This window comes from Heterocephalus glaber, unplaced genomic scaffold, assembly GCF_053883595.1.
Source record: "Heterocephalus glaber isolate CG9 unplaced genomic scaffold, H.glaber_assembly_v1.0 deba00001066, whole genome shotgun sequence".
Classification (NCBI taxonomy): Eukaryota; Metazoa; Chordata; class Mammalia; order Rodentia; family Bathyergidae; genus Heterocephalus; species Heterocephalus glaber.
In genome coordinates, this window is record NW_028258186.1 from 158623 (window position 1) to 186326 (window position 27704).

The 27704-nt window shown below is 37.7% G+C and overlaps 1 pseudogene across 1 annotated transcript; it reads left to right on the forward strand.

Annotated features, from left to right (window-relative positions):
- The first annotated feature begins 84 nt into the window (after positions 1–84).
- On the forward strand, positions 85–27704 carry LOC147828485 (uncharacterized protein C17orf114 pseudogene; annotated as a pseudogene). Its single transcript, XR_015450706.1, has one exon. The product of XR_015450706.1 is annotated as an uncharacterized protein C17orf114 pseudogene (transcript).

The following is a 27704-nucleotide window of genomic DNA, read 5'->3' on the forward strand; positions in this document are numbered from 1 at the left end:
GGAATCTCAGTGTTGTTTTCATTTGCATCTCTTGAATGACCAGTGATGTTGAACATTTTTTCATGTATTTATTTGCTATTTCTACTTCTTTGTCTGAGAAATGTCTGTTCATTTCAGATGCCCATTTTTGGATTGGGTCTTTAAATTTGGGAGGTCTGATCTTTTTCAGTTCTTTGTAGATTTGAGATAGTAGACCTTTGTCTGAGGAAGAGCAGGTGAAGATTTTTTCCCACATTGTGGGTTGTCTCTTCACACTGCTGGTGGTTTCTCTTGCTGTGCAGAAGCTTTTTAATAAGAAGAGATCCCACTTGTTGATTGTTTATGCTAGTTCATGGGCAACTGAGGTTTTCTTCATAAAATCCTTTCCTACACCCATGTCTTCAAGATTTCTACCTAAACTCTGTTCCAACTGGTTCACTGTTTCTAGTTTAATATTTCGATCTTTAATCCATTTCGATTTTAGTTTATTGCATGGTGAGAGATATAGGTCTAGTTTTAATCTTTGGCAATTTGAAACCCAATTTTTCCAGCACCATTTATTAAAGAGGCTATCTTTCCTCCAGTGAGGGTGTTTGGCTCCTTTATCGAAGATGAGATGGCTGAGTGTGTCTGGCGTTGTTTCTGCATCTTCTAATCTGTTCCACTGGTCCTCAGGTCTGTTTCTTTGCCAGTACCATGCTGTTTTTATCACAGTAGCTTTGTAGTATAGTTGCAGGTTGGGAATTGTGATACCCCCTGCCATGTCTCTGTTACCTAGAATTGTTTTTGCTATTCTGGGTCTTTTCTTGTTCCAAATGAATTTTTGGATTGTTTTCTCAAGGTCCATGAAGTATGCTGCTGGGATCTCAATTGGAATTGCATTGAATCTATATAGCAGTTTTGGAAGTATGGCCATTTTCACTATATTAATCCTTCCTACCCAGGAGCAGGGGATGTCTGTCCATTTTCTGATATCATCTTCAATCTCTCTTTTCAGAGAGCTACAGTTTTCAGAGAAGAGGTCTTTGATTTCTTTCATTAGGATGATTCCTAGATATTTCAGTTTTTTGGATGCTATTGTGAAAGGAATTGTTTGCCTTATTTCTCTCTCAGTGAGTCTGTCATTTGTGTAGAGGAAAGCCACTGATATTTGTGTGTTGACCTTGTAACCAGCTACTTGACTGAATTTGGTTATTAAGTCTAGAAGACTTTTGGCAGAGTTCTTGGGGTCTTCTATATAGAGTATCATGTCACCTGCAAATAATGACAATTTGACTTCTTCATTACCTATCTGTATTCCTTTTATTTCTTTCTCTTGTCTAACTGCTGTGGCTAGTGTTTCCAAAACTATATTGAACAAGAGTGGTGATAGTGAACATCCTTATCTTGTTCCTGATTTTAGTGTGAAGGATTTCAGTTTTTGACCATTTAGTATGATATTGGCTGTTGGTTTTTCCTAAATGGCTTTTATCAGTTTGAGGTAGAGACCATCTATTCCAATTTTTTGTAGGGTTTTTATCATAAATGCATGTTGGATTTTGTCAAATGCTTTTTCTGCGTCTATGGAGATAATCATATGGGTTTTGTCTTTGGGTCTATTGATATAGTGTATTACATTGATTGATTTGCATATGTTGAAACATCCCTGCATCCCTGGGATGAATCCCACTTGATCAAGATGTATGATCTTCTTGATGATCTTCTGCATTCTACTTGCCAATATCTTATGAAGGATTTTTGCATCTATGTTCATTAGTAAGATTGGCCTATAGTTCTCCTTTTCAGTTGGGTCTTTCTCTGCTTTGGGGATCAAGGTGATGCTTGCTTCTAGGAATAAATTTGGGAGTATTACTTCCCTCTCAATTTCACTAAAGAGTTTAAACAGTAGTGGTGTTAGTTCTCCTCTAAATGTCTTGGTGAATTCAGCAGTGTAGCCATCAGGGCCCGGGCCTTTCTTAGTTGATAAGCTATTAATCACGTTTTCAGTTTCATTGGTTGATATTGGATTGTTTAGAATTTTTAGGTCTTCTTCTTTCAACTTTAGTAATTCATATGTATCTAGGAATCTGTCCATTTGTTCTGTGTTTTCCATCTCATTGGCGTATAGGTTCTGGAAGTAGGTATTGATGATCCTCTGGATTTCTGCTGGGTCTGTTGTAATTTCACCCTTTTCATTCCTAATTGCCTGGATTTGGGCCTTTTCTTTCCTTTTTCTGATAAGGTTGGCTAAGGGTTGGTCAATTTTGTTGATTCTTTCAAAGAAGCAACTCTTGGCTTCATTGACTTTTTTTATCATTCTGTTAGTCTCCATTGCATTGATTTCTCCTCTGATCTTTATAATTTCCTCCCTTGTATGTGCTTTGGGTTTGTCCTGCTATTATTTTTCTAGAAGCTTGAGGTTTAGTATCAGGTTGTTTAATTGGGCTCGTTCTGTTTTCCTAATATGCATATTCACTGCTATGAATTTTCCTCGTAAGACTGCTTTCATTGTGTCCCATAGATTCTGATATGTTGTACTGTCATTGTCCTTTAATTGAAGGAACTGTCTGATTTCTTCTTTAATTTCCTCTGTGACCCATTGGTTATTCAGAAGTGTGTTGTTCAATTTCCACGTGTTTATGAAATTTTTTGAGCTTCTTTTGCTGTGGATCTCCAATTTCATCGCACTATGGTCTGATAATATACAGGGGATAACTTCAATTCCTTTGCACTTACTTAAACATGTTCTATGTGTGAATATGTGGTCTATTTTGGAGAATGACCCATGTGCAGCTGAGAAGAATGTGTATTCTGATTTTGTGGGGTGGAAGACTCTGTAAACATCTGTTAAGTTCATTTGTTTAAGAGTTTGATTGAGTTCCAGTATTTCATTACTTATTTTTTGTCTAGTTGATCTATTTGTGGCAGTGGGCTATTGTGGTCCCCTACTACAATTGTATTAGTGCATATATGATTTTTCATGTCTGTTAGTATTTGTTTTATATAGTTGGGTGCACTATTGTTTGGTGCATAGATATTCATGATTGTCTTCTCTTCCTGTTAGATTGTCCCCTTTACAAACATGTAGTGTCCTTCTTCGTCTCTCTTAATCAGTGTTGGTTTGAAATCTACTTGATTTGCAAAGAGGATAGCTACTCCTGTGTTTTTTGGGGTTCCCGTCGCATGGAGTATTGTTTTCCACACTTTAACTTTCAGTCTATGAGTTTCTTTTTGAATTAAATGTGTTTCTTGTATGCAGCATATTGTTAGATTTTTCTTCTTGGCACATTCTGCCAGTCTATTTCTTTTGATTGGTGAATTGCGACCATTAACATTGATGGTTATAACTAAAACATATTGACTTATCATTGTCATGACTTTTTCTTTTTGTTGGAGTCTCCCCCTTTACATTTAATTTCTTGTCACACCCGATAGGTTCATTCTGCTGTGCTTCCTGCGGTTGTGGTCCTCATTGTCTGTTCCTAGGATCTTGTCTAAAAGTTTTTGGAGTGCTGGTTTGGTATTCACGAAGTTCCTAAGGTGATCTTTGTCAGGAAAGTATCTTATTTCTGCATCAATTTTGAAAGATAGTTTTGCAGGATACCTCCATCTGGGTTGGAGGCTGTTTTCTTTTAGGGCTTGAAATATATCACTCCAGGCTCTTCTTGCCTTGATGGTTTGTGTTGAGAAGTTTGCTGTCATTCTGATGGGCTTTCCTTTGTATGTGATTTGTTTCTTTTCTCTAACTGCTTGAACAATTTTGTTCTTCTGTTGAGTTTCTGGAATCTTAACAATTGCATGCCTATGTGTAGATTTTTTTTGATCAAGGCTCTTTGGAGTCCTATATGCCTCACCTATCTGTATGTTAAGTTCTTTTCCCCTGCTTGGGAAGTTTTCTGCCATTACTTCTCTGAAGAGTTTTTTTTATGTCATCTACACTCTCTCCTGTTTCTTCATTGACTCCAATCAGTCTATGTTATTCTTCTTTGCATCGTCTAGCAGCTGCTGGATTGATTTCTTGTGTTCCCTTATAATTTTGAAACAGTTTTTCTTTTCCTGGTCATTAATTGCAATCTTATCTTCTGTATCTGAAATTCTGTCCTCACATTGGCACATTCTGCTGTGTAAACTTTCAATGGAGTTTTTCATCTCTTGGAAATCTATTTGCATCTCTTTTATGGATTCCATCTGTTTCCTATGTTGAGATTCCCTCATGTTCCTCAGCTCCTCTCTAGATTTATTAATCATGTCTTTCACTAGGAGCACAATTTCTCCTGTTATCTGAGAAATTATTTCTGATTTCATTTTTTCCAGATCCCCTTTTGTTGCCAGTTCAGTGGGTCGAGGTGGTTGAGTATCAGAGTGTTCCATCTCCTTTCCCTTTGGGGTTGCTGTAAGTGATCTGGAAGTCTTGTTTTGAGACTTATTTATGTGTTTTCTCATTTTGACTGGTGGGGCGGAGGGGTGCTGTTGGTGCCCATGCAGCCCACCTCCTCTGAGCTGGGAGAGGTGGGCCAGGGCCCAGGAGCAGCAGTAGGGATGGTGGCCCGAAAGCCTCTTCCTCTGGACCAGGAGCAGTGGGATGGCAGCTCAAAAGCCCCTACCTCTGGGCACTAATTCTTTAAATGCTGAGAACTTGATTAGGTCCAGTACAGTGGTCTGGTGGTCCGGTGTCCTCTGCTTCTTTGTAGTGTGGAACCAGGTGACTGTATAAAGAAGAGGCCAAAGGAGCAGGGGGCGGGTCCAGTGGATTGCTGCCGGGGCGTGGGCTGATTCAGCATTTTCAGCATGACTGGCCCTCTCGGGACTGCGTCCGCAGACCTGTCTGTCTGTAGCAGGCTGATTTGCTGTTTTCAGCATGACTGGCGACCTCAAGACCGCATCTACAGACCTGCCTGTCTGCAGCGGGCTGGTTCAGTGTTTTCAGCACGACTGGCGACCTCAGGACCGCATCCGCAGACCTCGGGCCCACCATATTTTGTAGGAATGGAAGCCAATGAATCAGGGAAATGCCCCTAATTCAGGCTTAACTAAGATGATAAGGTTTTCCCTAGGTAGGCCACTGTTTATTCCAGTGAATTTTTTTCCTTCTAAAAAATCTTAGTAACTCCCAGACTCAATAAAATGGCTTCCTAATGGGAAATAAAAATGGTATAATGTGGGATTAAAGTTGAAGTGCCTTACCATTCAGTGTCCCATTAAGCTGATTATCTGTTCTCTGTTTACCATTGTTCCCTCAGTTGTATCATCCACAAATGAAGGTAAAAATCACTACATGGAAGGATTGGTATAAGGATTCAGTGATATGTTCAATGTGAAAGTATCCAACACTAGATCTGGCACAGAGCTTATGGTAGAGGAAAACAAATTGAATCTGAATGATGTTGTGTAGGATAAATGGTTATAATCCAGCATCACAGTACAACCATACGACAGAGCTACCATGTCCAATCCCAGTGAGGGGCTAAGTCAAATTACAGTAATTGGCCTCTGGCTTGGGTGTCTCCTTTTGTGGGCTGTAGAGGATAAAATGCAGTAATTCTTCTGTTGTCACAGTGTCGCGCAGAAGCAGATTTTAACACACAGACACACACACGATTTCAGGTGATAGAGTATCAAATAATCATGACAGTGGAAAAGTGCTGAGATGGCTATCACAGGGTGTCCTAATTTGGCTAAAATATGTGTGATTTTAGAAAAAGGACTCATCTCTCTATTTTGATTTCTCTATTTACCTACCCATCTGTCCACCCATTCATAATCATCATTTGTTCATCCTGGGTACTAGTGATATAAAGATGAAATCATACTTTTCTTCTTCTTAAAGAGCTTATACTCTAATTGAGGAGATAGAATCAACAGATAATTATAAACCACGGTTTTAATCCACTTGGGAAACTATAGCACAATATTACAGACTGGCTAATTTAGAAGCAATAGAAATTTATTGCTAATAGTTCTGGAGGCTGAGATGTCTGAGATCAAGGTGCCAGCAAATTCATTTTCTGGCAAGGGCTCTTTTTTTCATAGATGGTGGTTCCTTCTAAATAAATCCTCACAAGGGGGAAGGGGCAAGGGACTAATAAGCTCTCTCAGGCTTCTTTTATAAAGTGGTAATCCCATTCATGGCTGCTTGCCCCATGATCTAGTCACCTCCCAAATGCCTCACCTCTTAACAGTATTGCTTTGGAGTTTAAGTTTCAACATATGCATTTTAGGAGTTCATAAACATTCAAACTATGAAAAACACTATTTCTAAAAATGGCAGGGGCTTCCAGGCTGCCATTGAACCACTCCCAGCCCAGAGGAAGGGGATTCTGGGACGCTGTTCCACTGATTCCAGCACAGAGGAAGGAGCCTCTTGGCTGCCATTCCACTGCTCCCAGCCCAGAGGAAGGGAATTCAGGACCACCATTCCACTGTTCTCAGCACAGAGAAGGTGAGCTACGTGGGTGCCAACAGCACCCCCACCTCTGTTGAAATGAGAAGACACATAAATAAGTCTCAAAACCAGACTTCCAGAACACCTACAGCAACCCCAAAGGGAAACGAGATGGAACACTCTAATACTCAACCACCTGAACTCCATGAACTGGCAACAAAAGAGAATTGGTGGAAAAATAAAATCAGAAATAATTTCTGAGATAACAGCAGAGATTGTCCTCATAGTGCAAGACATGACTGATAAATCTAGAGAGGAGGTGAGGAACGTGAAGAAATTCCCAACATAGGAAACAAATGGAATCCATAAAACAGATGCAAACAGATTTCCAGGAGATTAAAAACTCCACTGAAAGTCTACACAGCAGAATGAGTCAATGTGAGGACAGAATTTCAGATATAGAAAATAAGATTGCAATTAGTGACAAGGAAAAGAAAAATTGCTTCAAAACATAAGGTACCACAAGAAATCAATCCAGCAGCTGCTAGACGATGCAAAAAAGAATAACATAGACTGATTGGAGTTGACGAAGAAACAGGAGAGAGTGCAGATGACATAAAAAAACTCTTCACAGAAGTAATGGCAAAAAACTTCCCAAGCAGGGAAAAGAACTTGACATACACATAAGTGAGGCATATAGGACTCCAACTAGCCTTGATCAAAAAAGTCTACACATAGGCATATAATTGTTAAGATTCCAGAAGCCCAACGGAAGAACAAAGTTCTACAAGCAGTTAGCGAAAAGAAACAAATCACATACAAAGGAAAGCCCATCAGAATCACAGCAGACTTCTCAACACAAACCTTCAAGGCAAGAAGAGCTTGGAGTAATGTATTCCAAGCCCTAAAGGAAAACAGCATCCAACCCAGCCTGAGGAACCCTACAAAACTATCTTTCAAAATTGATAGAGAAATAAGATACTTACATGACAAAGATCACCTTAGGAACTTCATGAATACCAAACCAGCACTCCAAAAAATTTTAGACCATACCCTAGGAGCAGACAATGAGGATCACAACCCCAGGAAGCACAGCAGAATGAACCCATTGGGTGCAACAAGAAATTAAATGTAAAGGGGGAGAACCCAACAAAAAGAAAATGTCATGACAATCATAAGTCAATATGTATCAGTTATAACCATCAATGTTAGTGGTCTCAATTCACCAATCAAAAGAAATAGACTGGTAGAATGGGCCAATAAGCAAAATCCAACAACATGTTGCATACAAGAAACACACTTAATTCAAAAAGAAACTCATACACTGAATGTTAAAGGGTAGAAAACAATACTCCATGGCACAGGAACCCGAAAAAAACCATGAGTATCTATCCTCTTTGCACATCAAGTGGATTGCAAACCAACACTGATTTAGAGAGGCAAAGAAGGACACTACATCCTTGTAAAGAGAACAATCCAACAGGAAGAGATAACAATCATAAATATGTATGCATCAAACACTAGTGCACCCAACTATATAAAACAAATACTAACGGACATGAAAAGTCATATATGCACTAATACAATAGTAGTGGGGGACCTCAATACCCCACTGTCACAAATAGATAGATCAACTAGACAAAAAATAAGTAATGAAATACTAGAACTCAATCGAACTCTTGAACAAATGAACTTAACAGATGTTTACAGAGTGTTCTACCCCACAAAATTGGAATACACATGCTTTTCAGCTGCACACGGGTCGTTCTCAAAAAATAGACCAGATACTCGCTCATAGAACATGTCTAAGTAAGTGCAAAGGAACTGAAGTTATCCCTTGTATATTATCAGACCATAATGTGATGATATTGGAGATCAATAGCAAAAGAAACCACAAGAATTTCATGAACACATGAAAATTGAACAGCACACTTCTGAATAACCAATGGGTCACAGAGGAAATTAAAGAAGAAATCAGACAGTTCCGTCAATTAAATGACAATGACAATACATCATATCAGAATCTATGGAACACAATGAAAGCAGTCTTACGAGGGAAATTCATAGCAGTGAATGCACATATTAGGAAAACAGAGCGAACCCAATTAAACCACCTGATACTGAACCTCAAGATTCTTGAAAAAGAAGACCAGAGCAAACCCAAAGCTCATACAAGGGAGGAAATTGTAAAGGTCATAGGAGAAATCAATGCAATGGAGACTAAGAGAATGATACAGAAAGTCAATGAAGCCAAGAGTTGGTTCTTCGAAAGAATCAACAAAATTGACAAACCCTTAGCCAACCTTATCAGAAAAAGGAAAGAAAAGGCCCAAATCCAGGCAATTAGGAATGAAAAGGGTGAAATTACAACAGACCCAGCAGAAATCCGGAGGATCATCAATACCTACTTCAAGAACCTAATGTGTCAATAAGATGGAAAACACAGAAGAAATGGACAGATTCCTAGATACATATGAATTACCAAAGTTGAATGAAGAAGACCTAAAACTTCTAAATGACCAGATATCAACCAATGAAACTGAAAACGTAATTAAAAACTTATCAACTAAGAAAAGCCCATGTCCTGATGGCTTCACTGCTGAATTCTGCAAGACATGTAGAGAGGAACTACTGCCACTACTGTTTATACTCTTCAATGAAATTGAAAGGGAAACAATGCTCCCAAATTCATTCCTGGAAGTAAGCGTCACCTTGATCTCCAAAGCAGAGAAAGACCCAACCGAAAAACAGAACTATAGGCCAATCTCACTAATGAACATACATGCAAAAATGTTCAGTAAGATACTGGCAAACAGAATGCAGAAGATCATCAAGAAGATCATACATCCTGGACAAGTCGGATTCATCCCAGGAATGGTTCAACATATGCAAATCAATTAATGTAATACACTATATCAATAGAGCCAAGGACAAAAACCATATGATCATCTTCACAGACACAGAAAAAGCATTTGACAAAATCCAACATGCATTTATGATAAAAACCCTACAAAAAATTGGAATAGATGGTCTCTACCTCAAACTGATAAAAGCCATCTATGAAAAACCAACAGCTAATATCATACTAAATGGTCAAAAACTGAAATCCTTCACACTAAAATCAGGAACAAGACAAGGATGTCCACTATCACCACTCCTGTTCAATATAGGTTTGGAAACATTAACCACAGCAATTAGAAAAGAGAAAGAAATAAAAGAATAAAGATAGGAAATGAAGAAGTGAAATTGTCATTATTTGCCAATGACATGATACCCTATATAGAAGACCTCAAGAACTCCATCAAAAGTTTTCTAGACTTAATAACAAAATTCAGTAGAGTAGCTGGATACAAGCTCAACACACAAAAATCAATAGCTTTCCTTTACATGAACCACAGACTCACTGAGAGAGAAATAGGGCAAACAATTCCTTTCACAATAGCATCCAAGAAACTGAAATACCTAGGAATCAGTCTGACAGAAGAAATCAAAGACCTCTTCTCTGAAATCTATAGCACTCTGAGAAGAGAGATTGAAGAGGATATCAGAAAATTGAAAGACATCCCCTGCTCCTGGGTAGGAAGGATTAATATAGTGAAAATGGTCATACTTCCAAAACTGCTATATAGATTCAAGGCAATCCCAATTGAAATTCCAGCAGCGTACTTCACAGACCTTGGGAAAACAATCCAAAAATTCATTTGGAACAAGAAGAAACCCAGAATAGTAAAAGCAATTCTAGGTAATAGAGACATGTCAGGGGGTATCACAATTCCCAACCTGCAACTATACTGCAAAGCTACTGTGATAAAAACAGCATGGTACTGGCCAAGAAACAGACCTGAGGATGAGTGGAACAGATTAGAAGATGCCAAAACAACCCCAGACACATTCAGTCATCTCATCTTCGATGAAGGAGCCAAACACCCTCACTGGAGGAAAGATAGTCTCTTTAATACATGGTGCTGGAAAAATTGGGTTTCAACTTGCCAAAGATTAAAACTAGACCTATATCTCACACCATGCACTAAACTAAAATTGAAATGGATTAAGGATCTAAATATTAAAATAGAAACGCTGAATTGCCTGGAACAGAGTTTAGGCAGAACTCTTGAAGACATCAGTGCAGGAAAAGATTTTATGAACAAAACCTCAGTTGCCCGTGAACTTGCACAACCAATCAATGAGTGGGATCTCTTCTTATTAAAAAGCTTCTGCATAGCAAGAGAAAACACCAGCAGTGTGAAGAGACAACCCACAATGTGGGAAAAAATCTTCACCTCCTGTTCCTCAGACAAAGGTCTGCTGTCTCAAATCTGTAAAGAACTTTAAAAAATCAGACCTCCCAAATTTAAAGACCCAGTCCAAAAATGGGCATCTGAAATGAACAGACATTTCTCAGACAAAGAAGTAGAAATAGCAAATAAACATATGAAAAAATGTTCAACATCACTGGTCCTTTGAGAGATGCAAATGAAAACAATACGAGATTTCACCTTACTCTAGAAAGAATGTGTGCTATCATGAAATCAATCAGTAACAAATGCTGGCAGGGGTATGGGGAAAGAGATACCCTGTTCCACTGCTGGTGAGAGTGTAGACTGGTGCAACCACTGTGGAAATCAGTATGGCGATACCTCAAAGGACTAGGACTGGAAGTCCCATTTGACCCAGCTATTCCCCTGCTGGGTATCTTCCCCAAAGAAAAGAATCATACCACAGTGATACATGTGCACCCATGTTCATAGCAGCATAATTTGCTATAGCTAAAACTTGGAAGCAGCCCAAATGCCAATCAACTGGAGACTGGATAAAGGAAATGTTGTTCTTTAATAAAATGGAGTACTACTCAGCCATAAATAATGAGAAATTAGAGATATTTATAGCTAAATGGATGCACATTTAGGTGATACTCTTAAGTGAAATAAATAGGACACACGTGTAAATTCGGAATAGTTTCTCTAGTGTGAGAAAGTGAAAGTGTAAATAAGGTCTAAAAGGTATAATAGATAATGTGAAATAGGAAAAAATGGGGCAACGGGGAAGGGGAAGTGGGAGGGGTAGGGGAAAGGAAAGAAGGGAATGGAATTAATATGAGAAAATGAAAAAAATGGAAACAAAGTCTTTGTAAATAGGGAGGGATGGAGGGGTTGAAGGGAGGGCAGGGGAAGGGGGAAAAATAAGAACCAAGTGAGATCATGTAAAGGTCCAAATTTCCAATGATGAATGTCATTATATTGTACACCTAAAATAAAAATGAAAAAAATCGGAAAAGCACCAATAGGTGAAGTGATGAATTAGGGATAGGAGGTGAAGGAGATGAAAAAAGAATTAAGATGTGTTGATGTGTTATGTACATGTACCAACTCCTCATGAGGAATGTAAACCTTATGTACTGAAAACATGTACTAATAAAAATAAAAAATAAAAAGGACAAGAGTATGCATAAGGTGTTGTGGGAATAAAGAGAAGGTTCCATTCTTAGCCTAGAATGGGAGTAGACCATCAGGGAAGATTTTAAGAAGAGGTAATACTTGTGCTAAATTTTAAAGGGTGACATAAATGGAGGGAAAGAAATCTCTGGCATGAGGGCAGACCTGAATCCTACTGCTTGTTTCTACACTGTTTCATAGTGGCACGAGTTCCGCTTAGATCTGACATGTGTACATGAGCACAGGGTAGGCTTTTCTTCATAGTCTACCAGAGGTGTTCAGAATACTGTGGGTAAGTGCATATTTTGGTGCTTCTGTAAAGGGCTAGAAAGTAAATACCTTAGGCTTTCAGAATTATAAAGCCTGTGTTTCAAATATTCAGCTATGATGTGCTATCTCATTGTAATTTTAATTTGCATTTCTCTGATAGCTAATGATGTTCAAAATATATTCATGTGCTTATTAGCAATTCATACATATTCCTTGTTGAAGTATGTTCATACATTTTTCCTATTTTCTAATTGGATTTTTTTCTTATTATTGATTTTTAGAGTTCTTTATATATTCTAGATATGATTCCTTTGTAAGACATGTGGTTTGAAAATATTTTCTCCCAGTCTGTAATTTCTATTTTCATTCTCTTAGCATCAGAGAGAAAAATTTAGGTGTTGGTGAAGTTCAGCTTATTAGCCTCCTTTTTTTGATATATACTTTTGGTATCATATTGAAGAACTCTAACTCAAGGTCATAAAGATTTTCTTCTACTTTTTCTAAAAGTTTTAAGGTTTACATTTAGATCTATAGTCTACCTTGAGTTAATTTTTATACCAAGTGTGAGGTTTAGGTTGTGATATTTTTTATGCAAGTGTACAATCCTTTCAACACTATTATAAAGACAATCATTTCTCCACTGAACTGTCTTTGCACTTTTGTCAGAATACATTTCTAGGTCCTGATCTGTTTCACTGATCTATGTGCCCTTCCCTTTACCAATACCACACTGTCCTAATTTCTGTGGATTTACAGTAAGACTTTAAATTAGAAAATTTATTCCTCCAAGGTAGTAGTTTTGCCCACACTGGGAGGGGGCTTAGAAACCACACTCTTTCTCGTTCCCTCCTGGCCACTCCCAGCATTCCAGTTTTCTCCAGTTTTCTCGAGATGGGTTTGAAGGGGGCCTGGTGTTCCCCACGGTGCGGATGCCAGGGACATTGGGGTGGGGGTGGGGGGATGGACTGAAAGAGGAACAGGCCAGAATCCTGCTGCCCCTCCAGATCCCAGCCCAGCTATGGTCCCCGATGCAGCTGAGAGAGGGCTTCCTCCCTGGGGGCTGGTGCTCACTTTAGCAGAAAAGCTTGACTCTCTTTCCACCACCAGCTGCATGGTGTAGCATCAGTCAATGACTCCACCATTTGAAGGTGACAACTGAGTCTATGGCTATACCACCCTGAACACGATTGATTACATCTGAAGGCAACAACTGGGAGTACTCGGCAACCTTCCTTCACCCCATTTCTCAGTGGCGCAAGTGTCAAGCTTCCTCAGGCCTGTCATGACTTTCTCATTAAATTTGTTCGGAATTGAAAAAAAAAAGAAAATTTATTCCTCCAACCTTATTCTTTTTCAAAATTGTTATAATCCTTTAGGTTCCTTTACTTTTCGTATAAATTTTACATTATAGTATTCTGTAAATTACTAAAAGCTTTATTAAGATATTGATCAGAATTTTATTAAATCTGTAGATTAGTTTGGGAAGAATTGAGATCTTTGCTCTGTTGTTTCTTTGAATTCACAAACATAGTACATCTCTGTTTATATCTTCTTTCATTTCCTTCATCAGTGTTTATGTTTTCAGTATACAGAGTCTGTAGTATTTTGTTAAATTTATGCCTAAATATTTTGCTTTGAGCTATTGTAATATTTTGTATAGATAGATACACACATGCACACACCCATATATACATATATATTTCTATTTCAGTCTGGAATAGAACATTGCTAATGTACAGAAATATAGTTGATTTTTATGTGTTGACATGTACCATGTCACCTTGAGAGTACTCATTATTTTTAGTAGATGTTTGGCTTCTTAGTAGATTCTTTGATATTTTCTACATAGACAGTCATACTGTCTACAAATAGAGTTTTCTTTCTTTTTTCTGTTATCTATGCCTTTTATTTATTTTTATTTAAGATATCCAGTATGATGTTGAATAGATGTTAAGAGTTGATGTCTTGCTGGTTTTGGAGAGGAAGAATTTAGATTTTCACCATTAATTATCATATTATCTGTGGGTTTCTTGGAGATGCTCTTTAGTAGATTGAATAAGTTTACCTCTATAACTAGTGTGCTACAATTTAAAAAATCACTAGTGGGTGTTGAATTTTGGCAAATGTTTTTTTTTACACCAATTGAAATGAACATGTAGCTTTCCTTCTTTTAACTGGTAACACGGTGAATTACATTGACTACATTTTTCCAGTATTGGAACAACTTTGCAATCTTGTGATAAATCACACTTGGTTGTTACTCAGCTTCTGGTAACCACTATTCTATTCTTAACTTCTGTGAGATCAAAAATTTGAGTTGCTATATATGAATGAGAAAATGTAGTATTTTTCTGTGCCTGGCTTATTTTACTTAGCATAATATCCTCTAGGCTCACTCATGTTGCCACAAATGATAGGATTTCATTATTTTTATGGTCAAGTAATATCCCATTGTGTCCTTTTTGATCTTCATAATAACACTGTGAAATCGGAAGGCTGGGTAGTCATCATAGTTAGAACAAATCCTAGTATATAGTAGATTCTTAGTTAATATTTGTAGAGTAAATTTGGTAAATGAATTCTGTTTCACAAATGTGGAACTAAGATTCAGATATAGGAAACAAAATGTTGAAAATTATTGAGCTTATAATGAGCAACGCCAGCACTAAAATATAATAACAAAGATATTTGAAGAAGGGGAAGTGAAAAGGGAGATAATTCAGTCTCTTTTTTTGTGCTGGGCATGGTGATAGATATTTTAATATAACTCATTTACATTCTGACAACAATCATGTAATATAGGTATTGTTATCTGTATTTTAAAGTTAAGGGAAGTAAGGCACTGTGTATTATGATTTTCATGTGAAATAGATATCACACTTGAATAGGATAGTTTGAGAAGGGTTTATTCATTCATTCACTCATCCATTCACTTATTTTGTGATACTAGGGATTGAAGCCAGGGCTTTTGCAGTAAGTTATATCCCTAGCACTTTTACATTTTTTGTTTTGAGACAGGGTTTCATCAAGTCGCTAATTTGCCCAAGCAGGACATGAACTCGCAATCTTCCTACTTCAGCCTCCCAGAGTGCTGGGATTATGGGCATGTAGTGCCATCCCCAGCAGGAAGGCTTTATTAAAGGGAATATTTAAAATGTGTGGCCAGGGTTCAGAGAAACCACAAAGCGTAGTTAAGAACCCTGTGGTTAGAATAGTAGAGCTGTTACACTTCCCATAACCAAGCCAAAAGGAATGCAGGAAGGTGGAGTCTACAGAGAGTGCATCTAGACGGAAATCCCTCTAGAACAGGTAGCCTTGACCTGAGCAGTGGGTTTTCGCTTGAGGGACACAGCAAGCTCATCCTAGGGTGATCCCACAAGGAGAAGGCATGTAGAAAGCTGCACTCTCTCTCAGTTTTTGATTCCTGGACAGAATTCCTTTTTGGTCAAACCCAACATGTAGCCAGAGGCCAATTCATACCAGCCAGTCTCTTGAAAAAGAAAGCAGGGTAAAGAGTATATCTGGAGGACAAAGATATTCCAGGGTGTAGAGTAGGGGTGCAAAACAAAGATGTTGAGTAACTGGCCCAAGGTCACACAACAACATAGTACTATGTAGATGTAGGATTCAAATTCCAGAGCTCCTGTTCCTGACATTGGAATTGTCCACCTTCCCAAGGGGACTGACTTTCAGGAACAAAGTATTAGATAGATCAGGCAGTTCCATGCCTAGGAGTGTATCCCAAAGAAATGAAAACTTATGTTTGTATAAAAACCTGTACACGCCTATTCACAGCAGAGTTATTTGTAATAACAAAAAACTCAGAGATATCTCAATAGGTGAATGGTTGAGCAAGCTATGATACATCCGTGGCATGCAATACATGAAAAGAATGAGCTATTGATACATACAACTCAGATGGACCTCATTGGCCTTATGATGAATTTAAAAAAAGAAATCTTGTAAGATAATGAACTGATTTATTTCACTTATAGAATCTTGAAAATGATAAAATTAAAGAGATGGAGAATAGATTGGATATTTCCAGGGATTAGGGATACTTGGAGGAGAACTGTGGATATAAAGAGGAAATGAGGAAGATCTTTAGGTGATGAACTAGTCTTAGTTCTGAATTCCAGTGGAAGTTACAAGAAAATACACATCATTAGATGGTACTGAACTACTTGCACACTTTGTACCATTTTCAGTTTCCTGGTTTTAATCTTGTACCTTAGTTACATAAGATGTAATCATTGGGGAAAGCTGAGTGAAGGATGCACAAGAGCTCTCTCTATTACATTTGCAACTTCATGGGAATCTATAATTATATCCACACGACAGGTTTAATAAACAGTAGCTTTGCAGTGGAGAAACCTGGCAGAAATTCTCCTAGCCATGTGATCCATGCTAACATCAGGCTGGAGATGTAGCTTAGTGGTAGAAGGCTTGCTGAGCATGCCTAAGGCTGTGGGTTCCACCCCCACCCCCCCAGCACTGCCAAAAAGCAGTCTGCCATGCTCATATCTTCAACCTCTTAGACACTTCACCTTTGGGGTATTCCCCAAAATATATAATCCCAAGTTAATCATGAGGAAGCATCAAACAAACCCAAATTAGGACACATTCTACAAAGCACCTGACAGTTAATCTTTAATATCATCAATGTCATTTAAAAAAAGGAAACAGTAAATTGCCATAGATTGGAGGCCAGTAAGAAAACATGATGACTAAAATACAAAAAAATCACAGTAAAAACAAAACAGGTGTAGTATATTACACAAAATAACTGATCAGTGCTTTTTACCTTGTCAAGTTAATAAAAGGCATAGAAGGACTGATGAAATGTCATAAATTGGCAGAGACTAAGGAAATTTGGATGACTATTCCAAATTTGACAATGGACAATAGAAGAAAAACAAATAAAATCTGTAGTTAGTTAATAATATTGTACCAAGGGTTGCTTCTAAGTTTTGCTAGTTCTACCATGTTTATGCAAGATGTTGACATGGGTAATGCTGGATGAAGTGTGTGTGACATCTATCTGCTGTTTTTTTGACTTTTCTGTAATTATTAAATTATTTCAAAGTGAACTTTTTTTAAAAAGCCCCCTGGGAGATTCTTACATGTAGCCAGGGCTGAGAAACACTGCTAGCTCATCCATTTGGTCCAGCCTCATGGGTTTCCATTGTACTCACTTACTCTCCAGCCTGCCCTTCTTCCCTCAAAATTGCACTGCTCTGAAGGGATTTGTTCTTAACTGGCTGCTGGCCTAAATAAGATGAAGGGGAAAAGTTTCTACCACTATTACCACTATCCCAGTTGAAAATTCATTCCAAAGTTAATAGCACACGGACACTATCCTTTCTGCTCTAGCAAGGTGCCATTATACTGTAAAAATTTCCACCTCAGAGATACTTTTTCTAAAGCATCACTACATCATTTTTCAGGCAACATTTCTGGATGTCAGAATATGAATCCAGTAAGAATTATGAGCCATGGGAATTGGTGTATCAGAATTTTTTCTGCAATACCACAAAACACTGGGCCACTGTGGAGGGGAGAGCTAGCTGTGCCTAGGTCTCTCACAGTCCATTTTAGCTCTCTTTTAGACAGGGAAGGCCAGCCCTTGGCAGGAAGCAAGAGGCTAGTATTGTGGGCACAGTTAGGAGCTTAAAGTCAGGGAGCAGTGAGGATGGCCTCAGAGAAGGATGCTCTCATCTTAGAGAACTGTCTTAGGTATAAGTATTCCACATCTCAAAGCAAACTCCTGTTGCTATGACAGCTTCCAAGAGCATACTTGTCTCATTGGAGCCCTGGACTTATTCAGCTGGCTCCACCCTCTTCCTGGAGTGCTCTTTTTATTAAAAGGGCCCTGCCCTTTGTTTTGCTGGGATTAGTCATTATGGGTTGGTGAACTGCCCTTTCTTCCCCCCACCCCAGCTTTTCATCTGCACCCTAGAAAGGAAGACTGTGTCTTTGGGCCTGCTGAGAGTCCTTCAAGAGAGCTGAACTGAGAGAAAATTAAGAACAGTTGGGGGTAGACACAATGACGTCATATGCCGCTAGCATGAAAGGGAGCTCAGAAACTGATTCAGAGAGAAGAGAAAAATAATGGCAATTGGAGAAAGGGGCTGAGACTTGGGAACTATGCAAAGGCTGATTACTGGAGATTAGGCTGGGGCACAAGTGCTCACTGTGATACTGGAACTCTTAGTTAGGACCTATTAATCTAGTATTTAGCACTTAGAGTCTACATATTTAATAGCTAAAACTAAGCTGGGACAGATTGGTGAAAGCAGCGAAAACGCCCTGAGACAACCTATCCCTAGGTGTAAGATTAGCAAAGCAAACGGTTAGAGCTGAGCTTTATTGCAAAGCAAGTTACGGATATGCTCTTTGACATTTCTTTTCCCAATTGTTGTGTGGGATTGCATGTTTTATTTATAAAAGTATATTTATTTAACTTTTGTGTTGTTTGTTCTAAAGAAATAGGTTCCCATACATAAAACATGGATGTTGGTTTGGACTGGTATAGCCTTAAGAAACTGAATGGTAAACTTGTAGAGCTTGAAGGGATGTAAGGGCTGATGTAGTTCAAACCTCATTTTATAAAGGAGAAAAAATAGGCCTAAAGAATAAGGGGATGGGTCCCAGATCACATAACTAGTATGTGACAGAACTGTGGGTGGAGCTTAGGTCAGCCTACTCCCAGGCAAGCGATGTCTCCCCACCTGCTTTACTTAGATTAGCATTTCCCAAAGAGAACGTGAGCTTCTAGTGATTGCCAATGGCTGTCACAGATTTAAAAAGCAGACTATCTAGGATGAATCAAACTACCTCTACCGAATTTTCTGAGAATCCTTAACATATTAATCAGGATTTGGAAAGGCCACAGCCACAGCGAAAAACAAAATACCAAGATGCATTTTGTTTAGTATTTATTTCATTAAATCTTTTTCCTTTATGTACCATCTTCAAACATAGAGATGTTGCTCTGTTTAGCAGTTTTTAAACATTATATTTTCAAGTTTAACAGCAATATCTAACAGTACACAGCCCTGTTGTCCATTTCCAGCAATCTCACAGAAAAACTGATATTTATACTTCAAGCTGTGCAACCATAGTAGTTATTACCAGTTGGTGATGTCTTATCTTAATTGCAAGTTTACCTCTTTGCTGGGTCAACAAACCTCTAGATGGGCAAATGTATAACCTAAGCAAAATAGAATGAGAGGTGAGTCACTAAAATTAGTCTGAAAAATCTGATTGGAAGTTATGACCAAAGTAGTCTGCTCAATCAAAAAACAAAAATGGTAACCTTAGAAGTTGCTGGGAATCAGTCTTTTTAAATAACATTTCATGAGGAGTGCAACTATTCTGAATGAAATATACAGAATTTAACAGACTTTATAGCAGACAATGCAGAATTAATGAACCAGTCAAGACAATAATTGACAACTAACTAGAATATCATTGAAGAGCTAAGGAAGAATATTGGTAATGTGAAGCAGGAATAAACAGCTATGAAGAAAACCATTCAGGAATCTCATCTATGTAAAATATGAGTTAAAACAAAATTGATGGGAGGGCTAATAACAAAATGGATATAGATGAAGAATTAATTAATGAGATAGAATACCTGCTGAATAAATTTCCCAAAAGGAATCAGAAAGAGATAAAGAGTTGGAATGCATGAAGGGAAAAAATCCGTATACACAGAGGATGGAAGATGTGTCATGTCAGTATAGTAAGAGTCACAGAAGAAGGGGAAAATGTAAGTGTGTGGGGAGTTATGTATTTTAGGAAATAAAGACTAAGAATATCTATTCTTACACAAGTATATAAATGACCTGTTTTAAAGGATTCAGGGTTAGCCAAATAGCTTCTATAAGATAAAGCCTATATCTAGACACATAGTAATAGACATTTAAGTATCAAAGATGAAAAGATTTCTCAGAAAGAAAGCAGATTAGCTATAAAAGAATAAAATTATATTGACAGCTCAGTACTCAAAAGTGGCCCAGATAGAAGAAAAGAATGTATGACTAATTTTCAAAATGTTGAAGGGCAAAAATTGAAGCCTAATATTTTATACCCAGGTAAATATCATTTAAATGTAAAAATGACATGCTTTCAGGTGTACAAGACTTCAGAAAGTTTATCACACGAAGATTCACCTTGAAATTAGGCCAGTGAAACAGAATTTCCAATAAATATAAATGGGTTGGCTTCCCTAGAATCCTTTCACAAATATTCCTTTAATTTCTCACCTCCATCAACTTTCCTCTTACTTTGGTGACACCTCAATGATAGGGACCCAGAATCTGGAGTTTATGTCATATTTTGTAGGAAACTTAAGTGGCTCGTTTCTGCTCTTGCTTAGCAGGAAAGGCAAGACTAAAAGCAACTGAGAACACAATATTATGCATTTCTGTTTTCCCAGTAGTAGCTGTCTCAAAGCTCTGTACATGGTAGGTATTCATTAAATATCTGTGCCACAAAGGAAGGAATAAAGAGAGGGAAGGAGGGAATATAGGCTGGAACAAGAAGTTAGGGTTATTTCCATTTGAAACAATAGTTATTCTTTCTCATTTCTGTGAGCAGAGAACATCCCAATATATGTCAATATTCTGCATTGCAACAGACTACATCTCCCTTGTTGTCTATGAGTGAGTCAATGATAATTGAACATTGTTTATTTTGCCCCCAAAATATTAAATGCAACCCCTTATTTTGACCCCACATTAACCATTTACTTAGTTCTTCACAACCTTCAAACTCTTTCTGAGTCATTCATGATGGAAAATGATATGTTTGTGTGCCAATAAACGTGCTCAACCAAGGAATAAGAAGGGAACATAACCAACAAGGATTTTGTCAATTGTCAACCCATCTCTAGAGAACTGGTAAAAAGTGTGTCTTTCTCCCTCTTTAGCAAGGCAGTTCCATTTGCTTATTTATAACTTTATAACAGGTGCCCTCTGAGGCAGTATGGATAATTGTATCAGTCCATTTCCATTTCTCTAACAAAATACCTGAGGATGGATAACTTATATAGAAAAGAATCTTATTTAGCTCCCAGTTTGGGAGAAAGTCCAAACAGCATGGCACTATCTATGGCAAGGTCCCCCTGGCTGCATTACATCATGGCAGATGGCATTATGGTTGGAGTGTGAGAGGGAGAGATCAGGTGGTGATACAGGAAGCCAGAGAGCAGGGAGGGGCTAGACTTGCTCTTTTACAACTCACTATTGTAATAACTAACTCAGGGTCCAACTAGGGCCACTTCATTTCCTCCTAAGGGCAGTCCCCCAGTGACCCAATCTTCTTCCAAGAAGAAGGATTCTGCCTCTTAATGGTTCTGTCCTTGAAGGTATATCCAGGTTTATGAGAGTAATTGTGTTTACATTTTATGGTGCCTAGTATTGACAAAATGTTATTTCCCTATATTAAACAGATGAATCCAAAAAAAGAGAAAAGGTTCTGTCTCCTGCCAACATCACCCCACTGAGGACCACTGATTTTGGAGGATACACTCAACCCATACCATTAATACACACCTGTCAGCATCCAAACCCTAAAAACCCAGCCTTGAATCAGGCACTGTTGCTTTGCAGGGAGGGAGGACTGGATGAATGGGTAATGGTCCACACTTATCTTCCCTTGGAAGTTTTTGTTTATGTTTTGAAACAGGCAGAGCAAGTGACATCATGGTTAAGAGAAGCATCGGAGTTATTCCTTTATCCCTTTCTTGTAGGCAAGTGCCAACTTTTCCATCCATTTTCATTTTTATATGCTTCAGTCCGTGAACTATTTTTCAAACTTTCCAGTTATCTTTTTGTTGCAAGTCTCAAAGAAAAGAGGCTTGGCAAAACAGAAAATGGCTATGGCAGACTCCCAAAACACATATATGACATATGCGTATTCCAGAGCAGGCATTATCAACAGCGGCAAATGCCAGCAGAATTCCACCCTGTCATCCACTGGTCTTTGCTTTCTCACCCCAATTCAGTTCTTGGTCATGTGTTTTTAACATTGACTTGAGGTGGTTAGCAGAAACTCTGGCATATAGAATTAATTGAGTTATTGCTCAGGTTCATGGAACTCTTACTAAAAAATCCAGAAATCATGTAAGATTGGCGCACCACATGGATTTAATTCCGGAAGTAGTCATGGAGCACCTGATGGGTGCAGGTTCAGCCCTGGGGAAGTGCCTGGGTATGCAGATCAGTGTGGAGGTGGCACCAAGGGAGGAGTACAAGTGAATAGAGATTCGAAGCAGAGACTTCTTTAAGGGTGACCTTGGGAACAAGAGTTAAACAACAGGTAACATTTCTGTAGGCAGTGGCATTTGAGGGGGAAGAACGTTTGACTAAAAACAACCAGGTGATGCAATCACAGCATCCATTCAGGGCTAGTGATAGCCCCTATGTATTGAGTCATTAATCTGCACCATGCATAGCATTAAGGGCTTTCCATGCATTCTCATGTTTAATTACCAGAGGAATATCATTAATTATAGGCGGTATCATCCCTACTGTACAAATTAAGAGACCAAGACTTAGAGCGATTAAATAACTTGGTCATCTGCTAAGAGGTGGCAAAACAAAAATTCAAACCAGATCAATCAGACTCCAAAGCCCATGTTCTTAATCACTGGGTTCTGTGTCTCAGAAACAAACACATGACTAGAAAAAAGACCATGCTGAGGAGAGCTTTCGATGCTAACTAAAGGGTCTTGAACTTAAAGGGGCAGATTGTGAAACAAAAGGGAAAGTGACTTTACTGTAACAGGCAAGGAATTGTTGGTAAAGGGTCAATGGCTGAGAGATCAATAAAGAAATTCCAAACTTCTTTTCTTTCCTTGTTTGATCCATCCTTAGGAGAGAGGAGTATAGGTGGAGTAAGAAATAAACTTTCCCTTTCTTCTTAGAGGTCATGTGTAGAATTCCCACTTCTTCGGGGGTCCTTCTTGTTCTGTCTAATTTCTTGCCACTATGCATGGTGTTACCACTGGGAAGAGAAGGTCAGAATCTGAACTCCCTTAACAAGCTGGAAAATTGGATTGCTTAAATTTCAGTTCCTATTGCATTATCTTGGATAACTGAAGCCCATGTTATCTTTTTGATTATTTCTTCATTAGTTTGATCTTTTATGTAACTTTTCAGTCATAAAAAGAGGATTCACTAATTACCCATGGATATAATCTTTCTTTTCAGTCTTATCCAGAAATTAGAAGAGCCTCTTGCTCTCACTTAACCATTAACTAGATCTTTTTCCAACCTTGGTTTTTAATCCAATTATAGCATTAGCAATGTCTTAGAGCAGTGGTGGAAAACCTATGGCACACGTGCTGCAGCGGACACACAGACCCCTCTCTCTCAGCACACAAGCCAAGTCACCCCAGCATCATCCTAACAGCCAAGCATTCAGGTTTAACCGCAGTGTGGGCACTTTGCGATATGTAAGTGGGTTTTGGGTTGCAGTTTGGGCACTCGGTCTCTAAAAGGTTCATTATCACTGTAGTCTTCAGACCCTCCCAGCTGCAATCCAGGTTTTGTATTCAATATAGGAAACATAGCTTAAGGAGTCCTTAATTAATTTGATGTTAGTGGGCAGAACTTTTTAAATTTTTTATTTTGAAGTAATTTTAGACGTAAAATATTGCAAAAATAGTACAAAGTTTGGTTGGAGGTGTAGCTCAGTGGGAGCACATGTGATTAGTGTGTACAAAGCTGTGAGGTCAATCTCCAGAACCAAGCTGTTAATAGTATGGAGTTCACTTCCTCCAGCTTTAAAAAATGTTGACACTGTACATATTCATAGTAAAATTTTAAAATCAGGAAATTTGCACTGATGCAATATTATTAATTAATTTACAGACCTTATTCAAGTTTCACCAGTTGTCCCACTAATGTTTTTTGTTTTGAAATCTAATCCAGGATTCCATTCTATTTTAGGACAGTTTTTCAGTCTTTCCTTGTCTTTCATGGCCTCAACACTTTTGAAGGGTCCTCATCAATTATTTTGTAGAATGTTCTTCAATATGGATTTGTCTGATGTTTTCTTACAATAATATTGACTTTATGTCCTTGTGGCAAGAATATCACAGGGGAATGGGGAAAAAATAAGAACCAAGATACATCATATAAAAGCATAATTTCCCAATGATGAATGTAACTGTATTGTATACCTAAAATGTACCAATAAACTGAATGAGAAAAAAAAGAATCCCACAGAAGTGTATGTGCCCATCTCAGTGCATCATACCTGAGAGTTCGTGATATATAAGTATCTCATCATTAGTGATGTTAATTTAATCAGTTAAGGGGGTATTGGTTAGATTTCTCTACTCTGAAGTTATTATTTTCCTTTTGTAATTAATAATATTCTTGTGGAGAGGTACTCTGAGACTATGCAGATATCCTTTTTATCATAATACTTTTGCCCTCAAAATTATTAGCCTCTGTCCTATCTTAAAAACTATGAGTCCATACTCTACGTCTCATTGCAGTCTAACAGCACAGGCCCCATTTTAGCCTTCTTCTTTTCCTTATATTTAACTTCTTTCTCCAAAAGGTAGAAAGCTGGCAATCATTATCTAAATTATATTCACATATTTGATCAACATTACCATGTAGTATTCTCAGCCCCACTTCTTTTTACCTTGTACCTGCCCCCTCCCTATGGGTAAGATCAGTAATTTCTATCCATTTTCTTATATCTCATTTTTCCTATATGAAAGATAACATACTATAAAAATTCTTTTAATTTACTTCTTTCAAATATAAATAACACTCCATATCAGTTCATAGAGATTTTCCTTATTGTTTTGTTATAGCTGTTCCTTAGAACGCCACTGAGTGGACATATTATCATTTATTCGAACTCTACAATTTATGGACTTTTCAGTTTTTCCAGTATTTTGAAATAATGAACAGTGCTGGAATAAAAAAAAAACTGGTGCATGTGTATTTTCATATTGTTGAAGATGTATCTTCATGGTTAATTCTTAATAGGTTTGCTATGTCAAAAGACATGTTAATTTTGTTAGCTATTGACAAATTCTCCTACCTGAGAGTTGTACCAATGTGTATTTCCACCAACAATATTTGAGAATGACAGTTTCTCCACAATCTCACCAAAACAATGTGCTCTCCTACCTTTTAATTTTTTATCAACCTGATAGCTGAGAAGTGATATCTTGGCAGTATTTTAATTTTCATTTCTCTAATTATCAGTTGAAATATCCTTTTCTTAGTTTAGGGGCCATTTACAAGTATATATGTATTATATGTATATTTGCAAATTATCTGTTCATACCTCCCCCTCTTTTTAAAAATCAGATTTTTTTCCATTCTCCCTCAATTTTTGAGAGTTCTTCATGTTTTAGAAATTAGCCTTTTATGATATATGCCACAAATATTTTCTCCTAGTTTTTCCAGTCTTTTAATTTTTAGTGTTTTTTGTTGAACAAAGTCTATTTGCTTTTATATAGTTCAGTATGTCAGTCTTATTTTCACTAGCTTTTGCAACATGATTATAAAAAGATTTTCCTTATACCATTAACAAAGAATTCACCTAAGTTTTCTATTTCCACAGGATTTTGAATCATAGTTAGAAAATGCTTCCCTGCACAACAAAGAAGAATTTATAAATGTTTTCATCTAGTAGTTATATGGCTTCATTTTTTACATCTAAATTCCTAAGTTTTTTAGTTTATTCTCATGTATGGTGTGAGGTATGGATCTTATTTTACAGTTTTCCAATTATATCAGTGCCATTTATTTAAAAGTGACTTGAGATATCTCCATTACTGAGATTGATGATTTGAGATGTCACTTTTATACCAAATTTCCATACAAACTTGGGCCTATTTCTCAATGTCTTTTAAATAAGATATGTTTGTACCCAGCCTCTGTCATTGTTTGTCATGTATCAATTATCCTGAAAGTAGGAATTTCCATAAGAGATGGAATATGCTTGACTTGAAAGCCAAAACATATAGGGAAGAGATGTTCAATACCAGTTTTGAGAATGTGATGGTAGAAACTTCAACCCCTTGCAGTTCAGAGGCTAAGCCTTCACTCCCCATCTAGGTGACTAGGCTGTGGATAGTTGGACAGAAATAGATGGCACCTTGGAGACCCAGGAGATTTTGGGAAGTTTACTTTGGTATACTTGTCCTCTCACTCCCATAGTGTGCCAATTTACTGGCGCTCTTTAGCTTTATTTTACTTTAGAAACACAATATTTTGATGTATTGGGACCAGAAGATCCTGCAAATGCACTGCCTGGAATGAAAAATCCCTCCATTATGGGAGAGGATTCAGTTGTATATTTATTGCCTTTGGGAACTCTCATGACACAATAGCTGCAAAAACATATTCATCACCCCACTAACAAAATTTCCACTTCCACAACACCACATTTCGTTAATCATCTTTAAAACTTTTTCTGAACTGTAGGATGCTTTGACATCTCGGGACCTTGTGAGCCCAGGAAAGGGCTGTCCCTCCAAGAGTTAGTTAATTCCTAGCGATAGGAAACAACTTGCCTGCTAACGCATTTTGATAGTCAAACAAACTTATCTTGGGACCATACCCATTCACCTCTTTTTACGAGGCTCCTGCAGTCCAGAGCACTATCCTCTTGTGCAGGTATTGGGCAACTAAGGCCCCTTGCTGTAGCTCAGAGCCCATTGAAGTTATTTAAACTGTCCCATGCAAAGCCTGCTCAGGTGCTCTGCCCTGCCTTGCCCATTCCTTCCTGAGAAAAATACCTAAAGGCTCTTGTCATGCTTCTCCTTTGCTCCTTTTGCCTCCCTACTGACCCTGGTGCTTCCTCACGTGACCCTACACGGTGTGCCCCTCCCTTCTGGGAACTGTGACTAACAGACTATCTTGTCAATGTAGGTTGTCTTCTGATCTGTTGCTCTCACTAAACCTGAATAATAAAACCTACATTTTAAAACACTATGACAATACTATTGACCAAATCCAAAGTGTAGGGAATTTGGCAGAAAAAGTTTGCTCAAATTTTTTTACCAATTTGATTATTTAGAAATATAAGTTTTAATGAGGGGAGAAGTGTTCCTACTTTTTTCTGCTTTAGTTGTTTGATATAATTTATCAGTTAAAATGTTTGTGAGCCTGCTGTTGTCATATAGGTAGGTTTTCAAGCTAGGAATATACTTTCTTTAATAGGTGCTATTCAAATTTTATATTTCCTCCAGAGTTAGTTTCATTAATTTATCTTCTAAGTTACTTCTTAGAAGTTGTCAAATTTATTTCAAAAAAGATTTTTGTAACATGCTTTCTATATCCTTTTAAATTCTGTAAAATCTGTGGTAATGTCTCCTAAATCTTAATATTGTAATTTAAAAAATGTATAACTGATATTGTGTAACAGGAAGAGAAGGTCTAAAAGAGCAGGGGAATTGGGAGGGGTAGGGGAAGGGAAAAAAGGGAAAGGAAAAAATATGAGAAGAGGAAAAAAATGGAAACAAGGTCTTTGCAAATAGGGAAGGGAGGGCAAGGGAAGGGGAAAAAATAAGAACCAAGAGGCTCATGTAATGGTACAAGATCCCAATGATGAATGTAACTGTATTTTATACCTAAAATGTACCAATAAAGTTAATGGGGAAAAAAAAGAAAAAAAAA